At 40.9% G+C, this 21,303-nt stretch overlaps 1 long non-coding RNA gene across 1 annotated transcript in view; it reads right to left on the bottom strand.

Annotated features, from left to right (window-relative positions):
- Positions 1–21,303, bottom strand: part of LOC121675923 — a 60,091-nt gene that overhangs the window by 6,591 nt on the left and 32,197 nt on the right. The window contains exon 3 of the long non-coding RNA XR_006020282.1: positions 1,092–12,043. This is a non-coding gene — a long non-coding RNA (uncharacterized LOC121675923). The remainder of the gene's footprint in view (positions 1–1,091; positions 12,044–21,303) is intronic.

Here is a 21,303-nt window from a genome sequence, read left to right as displayed (position 1 = left end):
GCTGATGCTGGTCCAGCATGACAGGATAAGTAAGTGGGGCTGGAAAGCAGTTCAGAAGTTACCATCAGAAACCTTTTACAGACAGGTTCTCTCAGCCTTTCAGGAAATCTGTCTGACACTGCAGGTGCCATTTTACTTTACATTATAAAAATCAGTTGTGCATGGGCTGGATGATATTAGGAGTGAAAAGAGCTGTGTTTCCCTTTTGCCTTGAAGTCACACAACCTACTGCTGTAAAGCCAGTAGCCATGGATGAGCCTGACCAACATTCCCATGTGACCCAGAACAGGCGCAGCAAGGAAGACAACACGCGGATGCCACACCAGCTCCTGCAGAGGCACAGCACCATGATGCACCATGATGAGAGACAGGTTTGCTTCAATTCCAGAGCCTTTCCCCTGCTTTCCATCCAGAGGCAGCAGGCATTGCAAGCAGAAGGGATTTGTCTAACCATTTATATTACACCTGTCTGTTGAGAATAAGACACAAGGTCACTTCTCATCATGGAAACACATGTCTCTGGCTGGACTGAAGTTATCATCTCATATAAATTACAGCCATTGAGTGACTTCAGATTATGACAGATTACCTCAGGGCGAGACCAGCTGGACTACAACCCAGTTTGGGTAGATATTTGGCATTCAAGGCTCAGTGAGAAGCACAGGCAACATTCTTTCCAACACTTAAAATCAATCAGCATGCTCATTTTGGATCACCAGAGCTTCCTAGTGGTCTAATTGCATGAGTTCCCTGGAGTGCCACATCCAAGGCTAACAGGTACCAAATAGTTGTTTGGATTCCCCCAGGGACCCAATTCATCAAGTGTCCTTATCTCCAACATGCAGAGAGAGGAGAGAGAGACAGAGTTCATGTTCTATTTCTGAGACACTTCCCTACCAAGGGGGCCTTCCAAGTGTCAGACCCTTCCCCAGCACTGTTCATGCATTAATTCAAACTGGATTTAATTAAAAAATGAATATATCTAAGGTGATGGCATTAGAAATTCAGCTGTGGTTATTTAAGAACTGCTTAGGTTTTTCTTAAGCACTGGTCACCCACACACATCTCTGAGGTGTTTGTAAATGACTCACATTCATGTAGCACCCAAAGGCCTTTGTGGTGCCAGCAATCCTGTTTCCACTGAGGCACTGAAGTCTAACAGTCAATGAAAGGATTTCTGCATAGCAATGATATGCCCTGCTCAGGATGCTGCTGGGTATCTGAGAAGACTTTCTACAATGTGCTTCGCTGCCAGTCGTCCTGGCTGGTTGCTTTTATAAAGTTCTGGCATTCATAAATCTGTGTAGTATCTTCATTTCAGGAGTGGCCTTCATAAAAGTTTGCAGAGAAGAAAGGAGAGAGCTGAGGTAGTTGAGCTGAGAACACACAAAAAATAAGAAGCATTTAATGATTGTTTCAGATGGAAAAATTAGTGCAAAGCATTACAAGAACATACACAGGGCAAAATGGGTTACATTTTGACTTATCAGTCATTTCTACATTTCTTTCTTTTTCGCCCTTTTTAAACCACACACAGCCTCAGAGCAAAGCCATCAAAAGCATGTGATTTCTGTAACAATCATATTAAATGGAGGGAGATGTTCTGGCTCACAAACCCCAATTACTTCTAATATTAGACCGCCCATAAAACATACAGTCTCCCTTGCTTTCCCCAACCGATAAACATTATCAGACAGGGATATAAATATAACTCATTAGTTTGTTGACACTCAATGGCTAATCTATATATGTAATGCCATCCTGCCATTATTGGCATTTTGTTAACGGCACAGTATCATTAAGCAGTAATGTTTTACTTCTATTAATATCATTTGGGCTGGTTCTTAATAACTATGCCAGAGCGACTGCAGCATCATCTGTAGGCTATAGATCAGCACACAATATATTCCTCACCATATTTTCGGCATCCTCCATGGGCAAAATTCTTCCAACTCCAGCTGTCGCTTTAGGAGACAAACTTACCCCAAAACTTGCCTCTTTGTTTCCCAAAACCCATGATGCCAAAATCCAAATGTAGTGACAGGTTACCTCTGTTCAGTGGCTTGGTGATGTGCTGTACCACAGTCAGATGCATGCAGGAAATAGCTGAATGGCTGGACACGGTGCCACTGTACAGAGGATTTTTCACTATGGCATGGGAACAGGGCAGGAGTTCACCATTTCTCCAAGGGTATCTTGGCTGCAACATTCTTAGTCTCTTGGTGGCCTCTGAAAAGTTTCATCAGTTTTTCCCTGACTCCTCTTTCCTGTTTGTCTCTTGGTGAATTCACATTTTCTTTTGAAATATCCCTCATTTAGGAAATCTGGGTTTTGCCCCATGTTGCGTTAATGCTCAACAAAAGTCAAAAATGTGGGCTGGCAACATACTTTGCTCCTGTCACAAGTCAGATTGCAGAAGATCAACTTCTAAGTACAAGACACCTTCCTCTCTTTAAGTGGTCCAACCCTTTATTTTCTTTGCTCCAATCCCACTATTTGTCAGCTCGGTCAGGGTAAATTTGGAGATTGCTGCAAAGGCCTGAGGAAAGTATACTTGATTGTGAATCCTCCACTAAATGCAGGAGCTGATGAAACATCCACCTGGGTTTGAACTTTCAGGAGCAAATCATAGAATCATAGAATCATAAAATCATAAAACAGTTTGGGTTGGAAGGGACACTTCACACTAGACCTGTTTGCTCAAAGTTCCATCCAAATTTACCAAGAGGCTACTTATTGCAGCCCCTGGCCTCAGGCTCATCTGTCCCCAAGTGCTGTGCCAGGGCTGTGCAGGAGCTGGGATCAGGGACAGCACAGCCAGGAAGCCTACTCTGTTGCAAACAGAGCAGTCATTTGAGATCCTTTCTCAATGTCCAGCAGGAAGATCAAATAAAAGGCTGAGAGCAAAAGAGAATCACCCCCACAGTAACACTGCAAATTATGGGAACACAGATTAAATGCAATTTCCTGCTAACCATCAGCTCTTTAATTACATGTGCTGGGTAGGGTACAAAATGCTGATATCAGTTATCACACTGAGCCCAGTGAGTAATTCCTGACCTATACCAGCCTAAATTGAACAAATTTCAGGCTTATTTTGCTTTTTTCCCTGGGGAAGAAACAGGCACCAAAAAGGAACAAATGCTTTTTTGGGCACATGAGCTTGATCAGAAAAGACTCCAGGCAGCATCTTCTTACAATGCCCATCCCTAGCCAAGTGGGGGAGAGAGAGAGAACCAAGCACTGACCACCTGACAGTGCCTGTGGGTGCTGTGGGTTTAACATCTCAGGCCCCAGCTCCAGGGATGATACTTTACTATCTCTGCCTGTCTCATGGTGACTGTTAAACCCACCAGCTCTAATGACTTTGTCAAATCTAACACATAACTGCAGTTACTGCAGCCAGTAATTACATGGTGTTCTCCAGTAATTCCCTCGCAGCAGTTCTGTAGAGGAGTAGGTTTGCATAGTATTTGTGCTCAGCAGCTGAAAAAGACATTATCCAGTCATTTAGGTCTACTTTTTCTCAATGCCGTGTGTGTGGGAGATTATAAAATAGCTTTTGTTTTTTAAAAAAGCTTCTTTTTAATCAAAATGTCATAGCTTTGTATGCCAAGCTGAAGGAATAACTCTTCGGCTCAAGCTGTAGAAAGTTGTGCTTTGGCATTTGCTTTAAAGCCCTTTGCTCTGCAAGACAGAATGGGATGCCATAAAGAAATAATCTTCTGTGCCTGAAAGCCAGATATTCTAGCTGACATGAAGCAAAAACTGCAAGAATTAAATAAAATGGCCAAAAAGCAGAGATGGTATTTTCAAAATTGGTGGCTTTTCCCACAGGAAAACATAATCCTGATGGAGACAGACCATACACAACAACAGGTTCAGTGAAGTCTAGAGTGCATCAGAAGACCCTAAAACAGTCCAGTCTGTCTATGGAAAAAAAAGATTGCCTGAAGTTGGAGGGGGTATTGTCATACAGCTCCAGCCACTGAACCTGCACAGGCTTCCTGTGAGAGCAGGGAGTGTTCTGGAGGTTTCTTCTCCAGTCTAAGACGGTCTACTCTTACTTGCCCCTCCCTCTGAAACAGGTCTGAAAACCTCTCTCTATAGGCAGAACAGCTGATCCTGATTATGGGAAGATCAGACATTTCTCTTCTCTGCTTTATCTCTTCAGAGCCTTTTATAAACATTAAGCGGGGAAATGAAGTGGCCAAACTAGCCAACAAAAAGAGCAGTCATTATCTTTGCAGGTGTCCAATGTGGCACAGCCCTGAAATGATTGAATGGTTAATGACATTTCTGGACTCGGTGGTTTTCTTCTCACCAATGCAAAAGCAAATGGCTTTATAGCACCCAAACACTCATTTGCATGATGCAGAGGACTTAGGAGCTCCTTTTCCTTCAGCTGGCATTGCTGCCATCTGATTGGCACACCACATCATTTATTTACTTTACTGATAGAACCTCATTAGGTATAATTGCTGAAGCATCTTAAATAATTCTAAATACAGGAATTGATTTGGGGATTAAATGGAATATGATAATTGTGTAATTGAACAAAGTAGCTGGAGTCCTCACCCTGCTAAGTGGATTTCATGATTGTGGCTGATTGCATCAGAATATAAATCAGTCTGATTTGCATGGCTGACATCAGCTCCCCTCCTCCTCTCTAGAGCTGGCTTTAAGTAGGTCACATCCTGCAGATCAGAGAAAGGGAGCAGAGAGCTTGGAGAGAAACCCCTTGGATTTGGTGCTAGATGATGGATCACTCCATGGTCTCTGCTCAGGGGAAACTATGTTCCTCTTGGGGGTGGGTGCTTTTCCTAGGGGTTTTGGGTGTTCTGTCACCAGCCAGGAGCTGTTCAAGTCCTGATTGGTTCTGGGGGAATTTCTGATGCTGCTTCTTTAATTCTTAAATCCCCCAGTAGTTTTGGCCATGGTTTCCTGGGAGATCTCTCTCAAGATAACCCTATCAAGGGTAATTTTCAGCAGAAGTGATGAAATTTAAGCAACTTCACCCCAAGGGAAATTGAGCAGTTATTTAAACACTTGGTGAAAGAATCTCTGTCTCTAGGATGTGCTTCTAGCCCCAGCTGAATTAATCCTCAGCTTGGATCTGTCACCCTCCTTGTTTTGTTGGAGGATTCCAATTTTCCAGTGGGAGTTGTCCAAAACAGCTGGCTGAGGCTGGAGGAGGGCTCTTCAGGAGGATTAGTTCTGTGGCCATACGCCAGTGTAATTAGGAAGGCTGGAAAGTGTGCAGTCCTTACAAGTAGCTCTACATGAGCTACAGGTGCCCTGTGGATTTTTTTTAAATTAAGAAAAAACATATGTGGTTCTAAAACGGGTGCTTTACATTGTCAACATCACGATTCATATTTTATAAATAATAGCACATGCACATCAACATTTAGAAAAGCATCATTCGCAAAAGTTTTCTTTTTCATTTCATCTGTGTGTTTGTGTGTGTCTATGTGTGCAATTTAAGCTCCAGCTATTGGTTCACTACCTTTTCGTGAGAGTTTATAACATTCCACATAAATGTTTATAACCACATTACTTCATGACTGCATTGGCTGTTAAATGTTTGTTAACATTATAAAATCAGTTATATCAGTTGTGTACCTGCATTAGAAGTACCATGAGGAATAGAATGTCACCTCTATAAATAAGTTGTTTCTAATATTAAGAATGGCACTAAATTCTACTAACATTATTAATTATGTGCATGTATATCACTTTGTTACCAATGAAGCAAAACATTTAGAGAAAGATGGAAGTTTCTTGTGTTTGATCAATCAATCTGAACATATCATCATTCATTCCTAGGTCTTTTTGAAGGGAATATTGTCCTTCTTTCCCACTCAAAGTGGCCTGATTGACATTGATTGCTCCAGTGCAATGAAAATGCTAATCAAAGGAAATGAAAAGAAGTCTGAGGCTTTGACATGCTCGTCTCTCCTTGAAACATTTCTGCTTCTCTTTGCATTCACACTTGTTTGCTGTCCTGCGCATGCCAAAGTTGCACTAGCAGAATGAAGACACCCTCCTGAGAACACCAGACCTGGTTTCAAATTAAAGGAAGGACCTGTTGTCCTTCAGACTGAGGCTTCTTTCTCTACACAAGGAAGGATGTTAAGTTCCCTGGGCTGCTCCCTGGAATTTGAAGCTGGAAGTCAGCAAAAGTTCAAAAATATACTCCTGCAAAACTAATAAATTACAAAATTTCAATCAGGCTGAAAACAGGGAAGTGTGTATGTGTGTAAATTAGAAAAGAAAAAAGAAATCCTTATTTTGGGGCATCTAATAGCTATTTCACTTTTTTAGGCTACACTTTATTTTTGACTTTGAAACAAAAAGAAGAGGAAATGATAGCTAATTGGAGATGTCCTGCTGAGCCAGAAGAAGGATTCGTATCAGCAGGGATTCTCACCATGTTTACCTCTGGCATGGGCACGGGTAACCTACCCATATTTACAGCATAAGCAGAGAATGAGCTTTGTGATAGGTACACAAAAAGAAAGTTGGAGTAGCTGAGGCCTCACCTTGCACTTCACAACCTGCTTACCTTCAGTGGGGATTTCTGTCAGCAAGGAGCATCAATTTACACTTAGTGAAGGCACCAGTCATTTGTTTCCAGCCATCACTAAGCTTAGAAACCATTTTGAAATTTAGGGAAAGTTTCTTCCTGCTAGGCAGGCCACCTCTCAGTGCTTCTTAACATCTTGGAACATATATATATATGCAATAGCCTGTAATGTTCCTATAGCACATTTTTATTCACATGCTGAATTCCACAGATAACCTTCTTGACTTGAAGTCTATCAAAACTAGATTTTTTGATTATTTGTTTTGAGGGATAAAATTTAATGTCAAGAAGATCAGTATATTTAGTCCATATATTTTAGTATATTCACTGAAGGTACCATTTCTAGGTTTAATCAAGGATGAACATTTGGAAGGGAAGGCAGAACGGTAAATAAATGCAGAAACATACGTCCATTGTCATATTTTCTGTGGTACCTACCCAATTAACTCCAAACATGATTTATTACCCATTTTTTGTGTTGTGGGACACTGTAGAGCAGCTAGTATCACCTGTATCATACTTTCAACTCATACTGGTATGAGTGCTCACATAAAGGTATAGCAAAATAAGGTTTAAAGGTATTCCAGATTTCTCATGTCAGTCTGTGGTACACAGAACCCTTGTGAGAAAAAGCTTAAGGACTGGTGAAGTTCAGCTGACTGTATACTGATGCTGATGTTATATCCAAGCCTTTGGTTACTGTAAATTCTACAGTTTGAAAATAAAAGGACAACTACTCTGGCTTACTGACAGATCTCCATGATTCCACTGGATGAGGATGAATATTTGTATCTGAAGGGCCTAACTGACCATTTGCAATTTTTGCGACATTTTCTAGGCTAAGGACCTGGACCAAAATGAGGAGTTCAGTTTCATGCTGCATTTTCTTTAGAATACGCACCAAGAATAAGGGATGATGTTTAAAAAGGCTAAAAGACCAAAAGGACTTTGTTATTGTTCTCTGCCTTCAAGTAAAACTTAAATCTAATTTCCACCTTCACTTAAAACATATTGGTGGTCAGATGTTTAATATGGGCAAACCTTAGAAGTCCCTTGATGGATTAAATGCCCTATATTTAAGGCTGTTGGACTTGAAGATCCAGCAAGAAATTAGCATTTTTAACCTTTTACTTTCAAAGCCTCAGCACTAAGTCACATAGCCAAAAGAGCATTAGCAAAATGAAGATCAGTGTAGGTCCCTTCCTATCTGCTCACAGGAGCAGTTCCTGTATAGCCCTGGTAAAGGCTTTGCTAATGCATTAGACACTAGAGGCATTACAGAAGCTTTAATGATGGTTGAACTGTTGACACCAGCCTAAATGACCTAATGATAAAATAAAACAGAGTTTAAACACCTAAATCAGGAGGCAGGTAAAACACCAAGATGCAGGAAGATTGAAACTGCATACAGAAGGTTGTACTAACTTTTCTGAAAGACATAACTTGCTTTGGTCATTTAGGGAAAGAGCAAGAAATCGTGCAGCTTTCTGTTGATCCATGGGATGTAGTTTTGAGCTAACGCCTTAATGCAGCCATTCATGTGCTACATCTCAAAAAAGCAAGCATTCTCATACCATGCCAGCTGTCATTATCGAGGTCTGTGAGCCTACAGCATGCATTCAGATTAAGGCTTTAGCCAACTGGAGTTTAAAAGGCTGGTTTATGATCACAGTCAGGTTACTGATGCAACTAGAGTACTGAAAATAAATGGCTAAAGATGTATTGTTGCTCCACCTACAAAGATCCCTGGGCTACTTTGAAGGCAGCTGAGATGTGAGCACATCTCAGAAATACACAGCAACTCCTTTCATGCTTACATATTTCCAAGGCAGCCCCATGCCACTGTTTGAGCCATTTTTAGTCTGAGAAAATGTTGTAAACAATCTATTTACGGTTCTACAACAATGGGTATAACCTCTTATGCATGAAATGTGGTACAGCAGGTCCCAAGAGGTCACGGGACATTTCTAGGCACTGGACTTTGACAGTATCTCCCAGACACAATCACTGTTGGAGAGATACCTGCTTTTTCCAAACAGAGGTGGGCCTCATAGTTTTAAGAATTACTTTTGGTAATTCTTTGGTAAGGAGGTCTTGACAGTGAAGACACCACTCCCATCTTCAATGATGACCAAAAACCTCATGTTATATGCCCACTGCATATTCAAAGGAATTGTTTAACAATGTGTTTTCTCTGTGCACATAAAGACTCAGGCAGACATTGTCTATATGTAAATAAAGTGGACATTCATTCGTGGTATTGTCTTTTTGCTTGATGGTTTTATATCACTCATTTCGTGCCCTAAAGAATATTTGGAGGCTGCAGAACCTAGAATGGATGCCTCACTTTCGCCACTCAGTAGAAACATATCTCTAAATTCCAGCAGGGCCAAGAATTGGAAGTATGCAGATTGCCACTGGAGTAGCCTCAGTGAGAACACGCTCATTCTGCATCAATGTCTGTTCTCATTAAAACTCCCCTAAGTCTCAGGCTGAGAGGGGCTCTTAATGAGATGAGATTAGGTCTTAAGATTTTGTGACAACTCATTTTCTTGGCAAAGACAGCAACAAAAACCAAGAACGACACAGCCTTAATCTCTTTCTCTGACAACTTTAAGGCTATAATGAGAGCAGACAACTGCAGAAAATTTTTCCCTTTGCTTCTGGAACTGGAGTAATGTGTCCCTGCTATGGAGCACTGGTAGCAAGCAAAAATGACGATAATATTAATGCCAAAACAGCCACTGGCTTAGGCCCCTCATGAAGAGTGCACTGGAGCTTCTTCATTATGTGCAGCCTCCAGCACAGGTTTAGTACTCAGTAAAGCTACAGTCCCTGCCTTCAACTGCCTTCAATTCCCAGCATCTCAGCTGATCCATGAATATCGTTCTGCCAGGAGTACTTGCCAGGTCAGAGAAGGAGCCACAAGAGGCTGCATCAGCAGAGCTACAGTCCAATATTGCTTGCAGTATTGTGGCCTGTGAACATAAAATTAAGAGAGAGAGAGGCCTACAAAAAGCACACTGAAGTAGACAAGTTAATTATCTACAGCAGGTGGTGTCACGCAGAATAATAAAAAGCCAAAGAACCCAAAACATTTGTTAAAATGTTCAGCAGACAGGCCAACATTCTTCCTGTGTGGAAAGAACTGTGCAGGTTAATGTCCTTATTTGGAAGCATACTTAGCCCTTGAAAAGAAGAGAGGATTCAAGAGGAAAGATTCAGTCTGGAAGGAGAAGGCTGAGATGATGTGTTGTAAGAGCACATGCACAAAGGGACCCACTGTAACAGAGCGCTTGCCTAGGATTTTTGCAGCGCACATTTTGCAGAAGGCTTCTCTTTGGCAGATCTTCAGGGTAAGGCAGTTTGCACAGCTACACAAGCAAAAGGGACTCTACACACATATGCACAGATGAACACCTATTTATATATATTTAGATATATGTACACACATAGTATATAATAGATAATTCAATGTGACTTTCTGAAAGCCTTTTATGTAGAGTGCAGACATTTTTCCAAGCGATCCAAGGCAGCAAACAATGGGTCAAGCAGACCTCTGAAAATCAGGCAGCCTAACCTTTCTGTAGGCTGCACAAAGAGAAGCTATAACGAGAGCCCTAGCACAGGATAATGAGGTACTTGTGCATGTTTACATGAAATCCTCCAAAATGTGAAGAATAACATGGGGAAAAAACTTACTGAGTACCTTTGCCTACAGAAGAGACTATCCTTGAGGGCTGATCAGAGGCAAGGTGAAAATTCTCACCTTGAAAGAGGAGACAAGGTCATGCTTGGTGGAAGAGAGAAGGGGAGTACCACTGCTGCCCCGCCATTCTCTGGTGATTTCTGCTGTCTGGACCCTGCTTTTTTCTCTTGTTTTACACTCAGAGTTACACTTTTTTCAGGTTTGATCTTTGCTCTTGCTGTTTTTCAGGGCTGTGATATGTGAGCAGGTTTTCTTGTACTTCTGATGATTTTAACTTATTATTATTGCCCATTTTCGCAGATCAGACTCTGGGTTTCACCCTGCACATATGTAGACGTGATGCCATGCTGAAGGAAAGCACAGAGGCAATAAAAACAGTGCATTCTATTAAGCCTGAAGTTGCTATCTCTCCAGCATTCATGGGAATTTAATTCATGTCAGATCCCAAAATACTGAAGGAAATAGTTCCCCAGCCTCCTCCACTTTTCTCTGCAAACATGTTCAGACTCCTGCATCATTTATTAGTACTATTTGCTGTTTGCTGATCCACATAGTTTTGGCCATGTGAATTTGGGTGATTGCTGAGGTTCACTTTGAGGTTTGGGGTCTTTCCATAGGAACCGGCAGAACAAGGATGTATTTGGACTGAAAGCTTCACCCAAAAGTAATCTAAGCTGGCCTCTGATTTACCTTCAGCCAGAGGACTTCTTCAGATTCACTGTTCTTTGCATAGAGTTCCCACTGAAAGTTAAAATGCCTGGCTAGATTTTCCAATCTACAATGAGGCAGAGCTTATCATACACCTTTTACAACATCCATTGTAATAAACCTACTTTATATTTCCAGTATAAACCAGACCAGTTTTAATTCCCAGTCCTTGACTCTTTTTGTCTTGTTGACTTTAAACCTGATTGAAGATGGATCAGACCACAGATCTTCATCTGCTTCAGTCACCTTTATGGTCAGGATGAGAAATAGGCCTGTCTTCAGTGTGGTTTAGCTGTGTTCAGAGACAGACACCTGTGGGGACATTTGTACTGCAGAGTCTGTAAATTAAATTAATTCCATGATCAGACTACTAAAGCCAAACTTAAACTTCTTTTTAAAAATGTAACAGTTTAAGCTCCCAGAGGAGCTCATCTCTAATCATCCCATTAGCTCTTCTCAGAAAACTTTGCCATCTTTTATCCCTGGGTTATATTAATGTCATTCTTACAAAATACATTGATCACAGAATGCATGCTCTCAAATTTTATGCAGCCTGGTTCCTTTCCTTCTCAGCAACATAGACAGTTCACTAAGAGACAGCTTTTAAAGTTAAGGCGAACAGAAAATAGTATTGCTGTAGCAAAGTCAACTGTGGTGAGAGGTCTTGGCATGGATGAAGAAATAACATGGAAGCCAGCAAGGAACCTGAACCAGGCCCCATGTGCTCAGAGCAACTTACTGTTTTATTCTACGTGATACATTCTGCATCAACAGATTTTTATTCAAAACAAATGAACAAACAAATAAAAAATCCAACAACACAAAAACAACCACCCAAAACACAATCAAACAAAAAAAAACCCTAAAGCAATAAGTGCTGATAAGGTTAGAAAGACAAAATCCTTCTCGCTTTTTGCAACAAGGCCACTAAGGAGACCACCTGTCCATAAAATATACATAATGGGAAAAGCAGGGTTCAGCTTTCCTTCCAACTCTCCTGCCTCCTCTTCTGTGCTCCTTTCAGCACCATGGTCCCACTGCAAACAAAAAGAATCAAGGTAGTGAAGATCAAAGGGAAACAGACAGACTTCAAATATTGAGTTTTGCAGAGATAACAAAATTATTCTTTCATTTAAAGAAGTAAAATGTCACATCACCGAAAGCACCATGCAGATGCCCCAGAGGCCCCCTCATCTGCTTCACTGGAAGAGCACAGGAAGAGCACTGGCCTCAGCAGCAGGGGTGAAGGATGGAGCATCAGCCATCTGGAGAGCTCCCCTGGGATCTGGCTGGTATCAGGTAATTATACAATGTAGCAGGTTTCGTCCACAAAGTATTTTACAAATACTCATTAATTAGCCCACATGGCTTCCTCTTTAGGGACAGAACTGGTTCTGTATCTGTATGTACAGAGGGGAGGAGCAGATGTAGATTAGATGATTTTCTCAAGACCTTCTGAGGAGTAGTAACAGGGCATATGTTTGCTACAGTCCTGCATTTGCTCATGTTTTAAAAGTGCCCTCAACACCACCTGTTATAATCCCTACCCTGTAATAAAAGGGACAGGCATGTTTTGCACTGCTGGCTCAGAAAACATTGTGGTTACCCCGAATCTGACTTTGCACTACAAGCAGAGCAACAGCAACAAACCTCCATGTGCACTAGCATACATTCTTTTAGTTAACAAAGCAGGAATAGTGCCACTTGCTTCACAGAGAAGTGAGCCTCATGTCCTAAAGACATCTCTTAATGCGTGTTATCACGTTGTTTCCACACAAGCAGCCCCACAGGTTGAAGTAACTGACCTGGCCAGCATATCAGTAAGAATCCTCTGAGTGCCCTGGCTGGCAGAATGAGTCTCTATTTTGTTTATATTCTACTTAGCAGTAACAGAGAAGAGTCATTCACCAGTGAGAGTATCTCTGAGGAGGGAGCAGGACCTTGCAGGAACCTGGAAAGACGTGAATTTGGGGCTTGAAAAGAAAACCTGTTAGCCTGAGGCCTTTGGAGGCAATTTAATGGCTGGAGATCAGAGTCTCTGGGAAGGCAAATCATATTGCACCAGCTCTTGTTAACTGACAATTTTTCTATGTGTATATGTAAGAATCCTATATTTGCATTAAAATGCGGCTTCCTCAGTGTCTTTACAAGAACACCTCTATTCACTGGCACATTTTAAGAGGAAGAACTTTGGACAACATTTGTGTTTGAAACTATAGAGGGAAATTTAAGTAAGAAGACAAATTTATTAATCTGCTTGCAGCTTAAAAATATCCTGAGTTATGTACAATATTAATAAAAAATGAAATTTTGCACTCACCTAGTCACAGCTTCATTTTGCTATCGCACTTATGAGATGGCAGCACCAGTGCCACAGCAGTTTTTTCCTCCCTGAGTGTGGATACAAAAATGCTGCTAGCAAGGATTTTCTTGCTATTTTCTAAGCCCGTGAGTCTCTCACAGAAGAGGTAGCAGAGTTATGCAAACAACCAAACACCTGCAGCCTTGAAAAGTCTTGTTTATAGTACAGTAGAAAAATATTTTGACAATGAATGTTTTAGGATTTTGGCCAATCACCCCAAGGGGTGGCTGATCCCTTGTCCAATTAGACTATGAAGAAAAAAGTCTATAAAAGAGTTTGAAAAATAATTAAATAAATCAATCTTGCTGCACAATTCCTGCCTGCTGGATCTTCTCTCCTCTTCCTCTACAGCTGCGGGACACAGTGATATACCCTAGGGCCTAGGGCCGTGGTAATACCTGAGAAGATCATCAAACTTTGCAACCACTCCTGAATCCTACAACCAGCCTAGGATAGCTTTTATTTGTGAACTCACCCTGTGCCTCCTTCAGTTCATAGCACTAGTGGGACTGTCACTCTGACAGCAGTGCACATGTAGCAGAGGTTCCCCCTCTTCCCCTTGCTCCTTTGAGAGCATCTTCGTGCCTACAACTCTCTTGTTCCCAAGGTTAACTTTAAAAACCCTTTTTTCTCAAGGCTTGTCCTGTGTATGCCACTACTGTTGTAGCTAGGGACTCCCTTTTTTATTAAACCTTAGTTTTCAAGTGAAATGTCACAGGCAATTTGCAGGGTAAAAGAAGCAGCAATATCATTATGATGTTTCCAGAACCGTGACTGTCCTCTCAATTGAACCCCCCCTTGCCCTGAATTGTGAACAGTGAGGTTGTATTGTACCTGAAAGAGAAGAAAAGGTACTTCACTGACACACAAGACAGTGTTGGCTCTGAAGCACTCAGACAAAATGACTGAGCGCCATTTTTTCTGTAATTCAGAATAAAACACTGGGCCCTCATCCTCCCAAGATATTTTGAACTTACACAGCACTAATAGCCTATTGTTACTAGAAGTCTGATCTACTGAACTATCCATCAGATTAAATTGGTCAAAATATACAATAGAACTGGATTTATCCCTGCCATCCAGACTCCTATTTTTTTTGCACTGGTATTATTAAGGAAAGAAAAATCAGAATTTCTTTGTCTCCTTTGTTCAAACAGAGTTGCAATCTAGTAAATATCACAGATAGTATTTAGATGTAAATAGCACATATCTGTGCTTGAATTAAATTTTTAATTGTATTGAGTTTTAAAGTCCATTTGAAATCTCTCCCCACACAACATCTTTTTCAGAGGCACCTGCAAATGTTACCTCAAGAAATGTCCTAAAAGAAATTTCAGACTCACTCAATTATTGCATGTACAAACAAAAATAGCAGTGTTTACCAGTCCAGTGATGAAAGACTAACTCATGCAGACACTGTTCAGGACTGTACTTCTAATCTTAAGAAGAAAACCTCACACTCAGATGTCTTCCAAGAATCTCGAATGACAAGGTCAGATAATAACATTCTACTCTGAAATATCAATGACACTGCAGAGAACTCCCCACTTACTCCACAAACATGCTATACACACAAGTCAGTGAAAGGCAGCTTTTCAGACAATAAATACCCTCAGCCTGCAGATGAATTGCATTCTGGTAATCCTTTCAAAGTCCTTGGAAGAAGGAAAGGCAGAGGTGCCCTGTGCTGGGATCTCTGAACTGCTTGAATAGCTGGAGTACCCCCTTCAATTAAGTGTGGGTCTGCTTCCCCTTTCCCTTACACCACTTTCATGCACCTGGTATTGAAATCACTGCAACAGTTAGTAAATTAAAATTTACATATTCAAGTTAATGCTTTGCTGCTTGTGGATCTTGACATGATATGCCTAAAACTTGAACAACCATTGCCTGGAGTTGTTTTCATTTTAAAATAATGTTTTACATTTTATTTTACATTTTCCATTCAATTTTGTTTTCACTTCAGCTGACAAGTATTTTTGCTTAATTTAATACCAAGAATACTAAGTGATCACTTGACGTCACTTCCCTCCCAAGTCTTCCTCTACTAGAAATAGTTGTTATTATCACACCTGTTTCAAAAATCTTTCTCCCAGTCACATGTACAGTTGGTCATAATTTCTCCACAAGCCACTGTTGTGTGAATGGACATCATCAAATAAATACAAACACACTGGCACAGGTTCCAGTGTTTGCCACTAAGTGAAATGGTTTATTCCCAGTCATAAAGAGTGCCAGCAAGGCTTCAGCTAAAACAATGACATCTTTATGGAGCTTGCTTTGCACCATTTTAGCCTTGCACGGTTCATGCCCTCAATAAAATTACTCCTGGTTTACACCTATATAAGCTATAGTGGAATCAAGTGTAAAATGCTTGGATTGATGTTTATTGGGAAATCTTTGAAGTGTAAATCACTTGTACCTGTTTCTTCAGCCCTGATGCCACACTCAGGTTTTCTGCAATTAACTGCAAATGTTTGCACAAAAAGCTGCTACCTTAATACAACCTTTTTCAAAATCATAGCCAGAGTTTAACCTTGAAGTGTGCCACTTTTGAAAATATATAGGTGCTATTACTAGGTGAAAAGCCAGCTTTCATGAAATATCAGGTTTAATAACCACTGCTTGTAATAGAATTTCTTTGGTCATTGCAAAGTAGAGAAAAGACTGAGTGTAGTGAGGGCCAAGAATAGGTGTCTCGGCTGGCACAAATCAAATTATCATGCCTGAGTTTGGTTTGGAGATGAGCTACTTTGTATCTGAGGTGTTCTTCTTGGGTTATGTGAGCGTGGCTTGTTTTTTGTTGGTTCTGTTGGGGTTTTTGAGGTTTTTTCCTCATCCTGTAAGAAGGTAGAAGTTGCTACGTTTGCAATGCAAAAACAACTTTCATGGAGCTCCTGGGTTAAAAAGTGAAATGGAGACCTTGTGGTTAAGACTTGGACTGGTATCTCCTATTCCTTTTTGCTTTGCCTAATGTGCTTTTGCAGAGGAATTTAGCAGCCTAGCTTGGAAGAGCACCATGACCAAAGGCTGAATAAATCTTGAGGGTGCCAGTTTCAGGAGCACAACAAATTGTAAATCAAATACCCAAGAATCACAATTGTAAAAACAATTAATTGATTACTTGAATTGATGAATTGAATTAACTTATGAATTGATGATGGTCTTCTTTTGTCTCCCTTCTGAACTGTGAGAATTAGCACATGGCTATATCAGACTTTCCAGATTACTGCTGCCACCTGAGAATTTCAAACCTCAATTTTCATTTTATTTTATCTTTGCGGAGAACAAAGACTCTCATGTAATGGCTTGTCTACAGGAGCTCTGGAGCTGCAGCTTGGAGAGGCACCTTGCTGATCACAAGACTTTAAATAAGGTCACCAGTGAGCTCCAGGGAGCAATACAGTTCCCAGATGTGATGGTTAACCTTGGCTGGACACCAGGTGCCCACCAAGCCCCTCCACTAGTCCCTTTTCTCTGCAGATCAAGGGGGAGAAAATAAGATGAAAAAACTCTTATGGGCCAAGATAAAAGCACTTTAATACAGCAAAGGCGAGGGTCACACACAGAAGCAAAGGCAAATAAAAGATTTATTCTCTCCATCCCATCATCAGGCAATGTATAGCCACCTCCCAGTTTCTCTGAAAGATAAAAATTATAGAAAAAAAAATCCCCCTCTCCTACTCCTTTCTCTTAGCCTTTATTAGTAAGCAGATATCAATACAGTATGGAATACTCCTCTGGTCAGTTTGGATAGCTGTTCTGGCTGCGTGCCCTCCCAGGATCTTGCCCACCCCCTGCTTACTGGTGAGGTGGGGGAATGCAGGAGAGAGAGTCTTGATCTTGTGCAAGCACCGCTCAGCAGCGGCCAAAACATTGCTGTTGTAGAAAACACCTTGCTGGGTACTAACACATAACATAGTACTATGAGGGCTGCCATGGGGAAAATCAACTCTGTCCCAGCCAGACTCAATACACTGGACAACTATCATTAATTAATTAGAAACCAGGTGGTGAGTTCTAAGGGGTTTATTAATTTAAGCTAGAAATTAGAAATAAAAATGAAGGGTCAAAATAACTACAAATCCAGAAGAGGTGTTTCCATTAATCCTTTCAGTTCAATACTATAGAAGATTAATGAGTTCAGCTCAATCTGAGATAGGCATCCCGTACAAAGCCTTTCAAAATGTGTATTTCAGAGCTAGGCTGGAGAGAAACAGTTAACAGCAAAAGGGGAAAAACCTCAATTCAAACCAAAAGAAAAAAAATTAGACCAATGCATCTTCAAATGCGCACCCGCATTTTCATGTGCATATTCAGTGATTAGCACTAAAATCACAGAAAGTGAATTCTCCTCCCCAGGACTCATCATCTTTGTGGATTATGTATACATGGAGGAAACTCTTGGGAAGTGTTCCCCAAAGTACATCCATAGAATTCTCCCTTTTCTCTGATTTCTTGGCCTTGGTCTGTTTTATCACCAAAAGGTGAAATTTATCTACACATAAGGGCTCCTTGAGAATTTTTTCAAGTAGTAGTACTTTAAAGAAATGGCAGTTGACTTAAATATGTGTACGAAAATACAGTCTTTTCCTCCTTTACTTTAAATGCGTCCCAAACAGCTCACTGTGATTCACAAAGCAATATGTTCTTTGTCCACAGTTCACCAGCTTTGTCAGATCTAGGATATAACACACAGCTTCTGCAAGACCCGCTTGTTCAAGTGGGTTCACAAATTCAATGCAGCACAAAGAAATGAAACTTCATTTATGCTAGAGGTTCAAAAATTGGCAGTCATCACAAAAATTCATATATTATAGCAGTGCAGTGGCACTCAGAGAACCTCAGCTAGACATGTGGCAAGCCACAGCTTGCCTCGCCACTTTCTTGAAGCCAGGGTAAGCTCAGCAGCCAACTGTGGTGGTCAGGTTTGTCATAAATCCCAAAGGAGGCTCTGGATGCTCTTTCCAACCAAACTTCAAAACACTCTAGCTGGAAATGAGCACACCTGACAATTCTATTGAGGTTCAAGGTCTTCTGTTTTGTGATCCTATCCATTAGTGACAGCACAGAGTTCCTCTTCCTCCTGCTTGTTCAGGCTGCCCATAGGGCAGCCAAGAGAGGTGACATTTTATAGGACACAAAGTCACTGTGCAAAACACTACATGATTCCAAAGGGCTTATGGTGGCTCCCTCGGAAAAAAATCTCACTGCAGCTTTGGTTTCCATGGTGGACATGTTTCCAAGAAACAAAAGATACATAGTGAGATTCATAGAATAAGAAGTAATTTACGTCTGAATCAGCTGAGACAAAGTGAAGATGGAGTAAACAGAAAGACAAAGCCGGGTATGTTTCAATGAAGTCAGGCGTTCACAAGAAGAACTTAGGTGACTTCAGGCAAAAAAATACCTGAGAGACCATCATACAAGAGGAAGATGATTTATTTGATACCATGCAGCAAACCTCTTGGCATCAAACCACGCTGTATTTGTTCCCATAGACAATACAGTTTTTCATAAAGAAGTCAGATAAAGAGCCCTTGATTGCAATTCTACTCAAGGCTCCTGCCATGTACTATCTCCATCCTTACCTTTCATACTTATTCAAGATTTGGTCATGTACACTTCTTGCACCTGCCCCTTGTTCTTTTTTCCTCACCTCCATATGTTCTCTAAGCAGCAGCTCTCTTCAAGGACAACTGTGCTCCTTCAGAGATACCTCGTGGAAGTCAGTGTTCCTACAGGAGCCAGCAGGATGGTCCTCTGAAAGACAATGTGACCAGAAAGTCCCACTGCTTGTGCCCTTTTCTTCCTTCAGTTTTTTGTTCTTCCTTCCATGTCTCCATCTCCATAACTAGAATTTCAGCTCCAATTGCTGTTATTACTGTGCAGAACTTAGAGTAGCTTCCAGCCTCTGATAATAATAGCAAATAATAACTGAGACACGCAAAGAGGACAGGTGAAAGAAAATAGAGTGATTCCAAAACTGTCCCCTGGGAGACAGACTTCTACTCTTCCTTTGGAAATATCTAACACCCATGGAAACCATTTAGCACACTGATCGTAACACAGGCTAGACAGAGTCTGGCAACTTCTGTTTTAGCTGATGAACAGATAAGTGTGTTTGAAAAGCTCACTCACAAACACTTAATTGCTGAAGATGCCTGAATGTTTTCATCAAGATGCAGGACTCTGCCCCCATTCTCTAGCAAGGACTGAAAAGCAGAATGGGAATCACAAGTTTTCAGACTCTCCTTGCATTATAATATACTCTTCAGTGGATTCACCAGTTGACTGTCAGGTATTCTCTGAAATAAGTTAAACAAAAACTTTCTAAATCAATTCCACATATAATACATCAGCTTCAGGTACAATTTTACTTAGGGGTCACTGTATGTTTTCCTGTGTAAACTTCAAAAATATATCAATCTACCCCGGGATTTCTGGTCATTAGTGCAGTTTAATGAGCCTCTTCTTTATATAAAACCAACATAGTATGTTTTTGACAAATATTCAGCAACTGCCACTCAGAGAATAAGGAAGATGAAATGACAGACCCCTTGCCACATTCAGCTGCACTTAGAAAATTCCTGTTGAACTCTTATGTATTTTCTGTCTTTCCTATAATTTTTTTGTTGTTGTTCTTCTTTCCTTTCTCCTTCCAAGGTAGATGAAGCGGATCTAACAAATTCAGTAATTCAGTCCTTCACTGGCAAAAGAGTTTGCACCCAGCAGAACACCCAGCCCTTAGAACCTAGATGCCCGTGATCCCAACTGTTACCCATCTTCTGCTGAAGGGAAGGATCTGTGAATAGGTGTTAGCAGAGTGGGTGTCTCTTCTCCCTCTACAGAAAATCACAAATTTGTTTGTTACGGAAGATTACTAATGATGACAACCTCCTGCTACTGTCAGACACTCCTTTAACTCAGGGGCAGAGGTCTACAGCTGTGCAACTGAAATGTTCCAAACCTTATCATAGTTCATACACAGTCATCTGTAGCTACATGATGGAAAACTTGTTTTGAGCTACTTTTTTTTTTAATTTAGGACACTGCACACATACATTCAGGCACACATGCACACCCACTTGCAAAGAACCTTCTTGTGGCTTCAAATTCAGCAAAAGCAAGCAAAATACATAAATTTTAGAATTGAAGATGCCTATGCAACGTTTTTGTGCAATTATAATATAGTCCCTGGCAGGCTAATTTAATTTGATTATTTTCAACTCCCTGAGGATTTTTACAAGATCTCTTATGCTCCTCTATTCTTGGGGTTTTTTAATCCTAGAGTCTTCTCTTTTTTTTTTTTCAAGTTGAAGGATTTGCAGAGAATGAAGACAGTGATTGTAAACACAAAAGAGACTGAAAATTGCAAAAGCAACTAAGTCATTATTCATGTGTTTCTTCGGATATGTCATCTCGGGGTGTGGTTGGCAGAAGCACACAGAAAGCAGCTGCAGGCAACAGCGGTGGTGCTCTGTGAGCAGAGCTTGGCTCACACTACAGGGTGTTCTCAGAATCGCATACGGGCCTCTGAAACTCACAGCCTCTTTCGACTTTCTTATTCCCTCCAGTGAGTGGAAAACAGCACCCTGGTTCAATTCACCACGTCTTCTGAAGACAATTTCGAGGGGGAAGTGATAAGATACATCAGTAGCCAGCACCACAGAAAAAAACAAGTGGAAGTGATTCATGTCATCCTCAGAGCAGGGTTTGATTAGTTACCAGTAATAAGGAAAGGGGATGTGTCTTCATCAGTGATGGTAAAACAAAACATTGAGCAGCTGCTCATTAACGCTGTGTATCCTGAGCCCTGAAAGGAGGCATAAAACATATGAGATAATGTAATTAAAAACTATCAGAGCAGAGGTGCACAAAGCACAAGTTGCCTGGGCAGTGTTAATTTGGGCACTGATCCTGTTTTGAATGCCT

The sequence above is a fragment of the Corvus kubaryi genome, unplaced genomic scaffold, assembly GCF_017639235.1.
Source record: "Corvus kubaryi isolate FWS band 111438036 unplaced genomic scaffold, C.kubaryi_AGA036_p1.0 76, whole genome shotgun sequence".
NCBI classification, from domain to species: Eukaryota; Metazoa; Chordata; class Aves; order Passeriformes; family Corvidae; genus Corvus; species Corvus kubaryi.
This window is presented reverse-complemented; position numbering and strand designations above follow the sequence as displayed.